At 43.6% G+C, this 4,294-nt stretch overlaps 1 long non-coding RNA gene across 1 annotated transcript; it reads right to left on the bottom strand.

Annotated features, from left to right (window-relative positions):
- Positions 1–377: 377 nt before the first annotated feature.
- On the bottom strand, positions 378–4,285 carry LOC104993076. The gene is made up of 2 exons (XR_825784.1): positions 4,151–4,285; positions 378–454 (listed from the first exon to the last, which is right to left on the bottom strand). It is a non-coding gene; the product is annotated as an uncharacterized LOC104993076 (long non-coding RNA).
- Positions 4,286–4,294: the final 9 nt, after the last annotated feature.

Raw genomic sequence — 4,294 nt, 5'->3', positions numbered from 1 at the left:
TGGGATCACCAACTCGATGGACATGAGTTTGAGTGAACTCAGGGAATTGGTGATGGACAGGGAGGCCTGGCGTGCTGTGATTCATGGGGTCGCAAAGAGTCGGACACGATTGAGGGACTGAACTCAACTGAACTAAGTCATATCTATAATCTCCTAATGTGCAGACAAAAAAAAAGACGAATTTTCATTCAGCTGGCATAAATACAAAGAGGTTTAGGAGTGTTTAATATCTAACAATCACCAGTGCAATAAGTATCTGTATACTTGTCAATTATACAAGCATGTGTTGAAATGAATCAATAATGTTGACATAATGTAATATCACCACCTAAAGCTTCAACAGAGAACAAATGAACTACTGCATTGCTGAAACTTACCAAATTAGCCATATTTGGATGCAGATTTGAAAGTGCAGTAAAGTTCTTTGATGCAATAGAGTTGGCCATTCTTTTATCTGCATTTTAGAAAATATAATTTAGATGCATAAGTTAAACAACTGAAATAAAGCTTGAGAAATTCCAAGACTGAAAAAAGAATTTATTTAGGAAAGTATGGGATATTCTACTCATTCTTTGGGAAAACTTTATTTATTTGGCTGCACTAGATCTTAGTTGCGGCTTATTAAGTCCTTCGATCTTCAATGTGGTATGAGGAATCTTCAGGCTATAGTTGTGGAAGATGGGATTTGTAGTTGCAGCATGCAAACTCTTAGCTGTGGCATGTGGGATCTAGTTCCCTGACCAGGGATCGAATCCATGCCCCCTGCATTGGGAGCTCAGAATCTTAGCCACTGGACCACCAAGGAAGTTCCAGGAAATTTTTATATTACAACAGTGAAATGTAAGTTAGATTCAACCTGTAAAAAGTATATTTTTTAAAAGGTCTTTTAAAGTTATGAATGATATAGTTAGGTTTCAATTTTTAACTTTCACTTTGCAAAAAAAAATTAGTCAATGTTTGAACAAATTTAGAGTTTCAGATGAGAGATGGGACATTGCAGATTTAAATATTTATTACCATAAAGCCTACTTTTAAAAAAACATAGCAAAACTACACTGTAACCACCTCTCATGCTTCTAGTTACATTGTGTATGGGTTTAGGCAGTACTTCACACTCCCCTCTATGGTATGTAAGCTCCATCAGGGCAGAAGCAGCATCTTAAAATTTGTGAGTGCATTTCAATGCTATCTTGCACATAAAAAGCACTCAATAAACATGAGATAAATGAAACAGAGACTTGTCCCTCAACTTAGTCACTAGAAAAGGTTTTAATGTAGTAACAGCTGTCAGCTACACCAAACTAGCAGATTTACTTGATTTCACTTCATTTTATGTGGCCTCTTTAGAATGCCCTCATCTCCAGGCTGTACTTTCAGGACACATTGAATAGCATAAGTTTCAAGAAGGCTGCACAATTACTCAAATATGATTTTGAATTCCAGCGCCACAAGTTTGTGATCAAATGTTTTGAATTATTGAGCTTTAATCTCCTCATCCACAAAATATGGATAATCTATCCTACAAGGTTGTTGTGAGAATTCAAAATAGTGTACATAAAGAGCCAAGATGTCCACAGGCTCTTGACCGATGAGAACACTGCTTTTCATTCTTATCCAATGTAGCAGTTTCTGCATTCAAGCCAGAATAAACAATTTAGCAGTGTTAAGGTCCTACTTATTCTTCAGCCGAGTCTGATCTGGTTGAAATTGATCACTAAGCAATTTCAGTCTCTGAAATACTTGCCAGCCTGACAGATTCATTCATTCATCCATCCACTCAGCCAACATATATTGAGAGCCTGTCAAATGCTAGACACTTGAGGTTAGAGAAGACAAACTATTCAGTAGCCAGATTTTGTGTAAAAATACTATCCATCTACATACTGAGTTCTCCAAAATTTTAGCCCTTAACATTTCTTGGTGGTTACTTACTTAGAGGAATATCACATGAACTCTTTGAAGTTCCTTCACTTCTTACTGTTAATCAAAATATATGGTGATATACTTTAGTGTCTGTCTACAAAAAGAAAATGACAACTTACTTCTCTAGGTTTTTGAGAAATACAAAATTAACATGAAATAAAGAGGCCAGTATGGTGATACAGAGATTACACCATCCATCAGCAAATGCTGTCCCTTCTATTTTCCAAATATATTTTAAAAGTCTCTGTTTCTCCATCTCCAGTGCCATCTCCTCAGTGCAAGGGTCAGTCACTCCTCATCTGGAGTACTGCTGTTTCCTAGTCTTATACATAGTTTATTCATTCAACACATGTGAGCTGAGTGTCTGACATGTATCAGGTACTGAGTCAGGACAGGAGGGGTGGCTCAGAGAGAAGCTAAAAAAAAAAAAAAACCAAAGTGCATGGTGTGGAGCTAGACGTGTACAGCCCGAAGACCACAGACACAGCTCCTTGACAAGGTAAAAAGAAAGGTGGTGGAGGAACTAGTCCAGTTAAGGTGACCTGGTGGCAATGTCACAGGTAATAGTTGTGGAGTGACTATTATGAGGTTGGCCCTATACTACAGACACTAGATACACATCATCTCCACCCCCGCCCCGCCCCCCACCACACACAGCTGATTACCACTCTCCAGATAACTCAGCAGCTCTCCTCTCTACAAACGGGACCTGGGACCTTGGAACACAGTTCCGTCTTCCTTGAGCATCCGCTCCAATCCCACCCTCAGATCCTCCCAAGACAAGAGCTTTAACATTTTGGGGGGCTCAAAGAGAAGATCTTATCACCCTCCTTCAAGTATCCCCAGCCTCTATTCCTTCTCTCAGCATTCTTAATTCCCTCATTACAGGGTGGGGTTCAGGATGACAGGGCTGTGCCTTGCCTTGCCCTTACTGTGTCCTACAGTGCCTAGTTAGGCTAGCACCTCAGGCATAGTAGCTGCTAGCTATTTGTTGACTAAATTAATGAGCAAGTCCTAAAAGAAACCTGATTTGTAATTTGAGAATAATATTGCTATAATTAACTTTGTGGATAAACAGGATTTTAGTTAATAACTAATTTTACATTTATATCCAGCATTTAAATTACAGAAACAAGTACAAATTGTAACCTACTATTCTAGATCAACAGAGCTTCCAAAGAGCTGGCATTGATGGTCCTATATAATCTTCTAGTTTATTCTACAGACCTGTGCTGGGGCTGCTACAGAGAAATCCTCTTATATGGTTATTTCTGTACGTGAAAATCCCCCCGAACTTCCATCACAAACCAAAGACTTTTTTTTTTTTTTAACAAACTTTGACAAAGTTGACCACCTTGCCTAGAGGGGAACAGCTGTTCAATTATTTTTATAAATCCAATTCAAAAGGGTAGTTTTTACTCCTTCAGTGGGAACTCAGCAAGTTTTGTATATTCTGGGTTGGCCATAAGAAAACGGGGAACCGCCCATCTCTGGAGAACTCACCAGCATGGAGACAAAAAGAGCACTTGCTAGTAAACTTTCAAGGTAGTCTTAATTTTTTTTTTTTTAACCAAACACTGCTTTGAAAAAAAGAACGAAAGAGAGGGAGGAAGGGACATGACTTGCACACAGAGATTAAAAACCGTCCCTTTTAAACCCTCCACGCTTTAAAATGTACCTGAAGATTCCAAATCTAGGACATTCTAGAACAGGGAGCACTGTGGAGAGGGCGCCTGAGGTGGCGGGGAGCGGGGTGTGAGTCGTGGGTGGGGGCCTCCAGGGCCAGTGCCCGTGCGCACGTGTCCGCACACACCTGTCAACCCCACAGAACGGCCGCGCGTCAGCCAGGCTGGGAGTGGGGGGAGCGGGCGGGTGACGCAGAGGTACCTCAGAACGCGCTTATCCCCCCCGCATCGATTACACCCGCGCGTCTACATGCGCCGCGCCACGCGAACGAGCACACTCCACCCGTGTCCTGTGTGTTCCTACGTGACTGTGACTCCGCGGGTGTGGACTGGAAGCCGGCGTCAGCTGCCCACTTCGCACCCCGGGGCGTCCCCCGAACCGCAACCCGCCGGCTTCCACCTCTCGAGGGCACCGGGGTGACCGCCACCCGCGGGCAGCCGGGAAGGGAGACCATTCCCACCGCGGACGGCGCGGCCCAGAGGCCTGCCCTCAGGAACAGACGACGGCCCGCCGCCCGCCGCCCGCCGCCACCCGGTTTCACCTCAGCGTTCTCGCCGGCTGCTCCTAGGAGCGCTCGCCTAGACGCTCTCGCTCTTGGACAGCAGCCAGCCACACGCAGGCCCCGCCCAGACGCCTCCCCCGCTCGGCCGGAATTCGGCTTCTTCTCCACAGCGCTTTCTGCCCA

Source organism: Bison bison, unplaced genomic scaffold, assembly GCF_000754665.1.
Source record: "Bison bison bison isolate TAMUID 2011002044 unplaced genomic scaffold, Bison_UMD1.0 scf7180017848936, whole genome shotgun sequence".
NCBI lineage: Eukaryota > Metazoa > Chordata > Mammalia > Artiodactyla > Bovidae > Bison > Bison bison.
The sequence above is the reverse complement of the archived record's forward strand: the minus strand, read 5'-3'. Positions and strand labels throughout refer to the sequence as shown.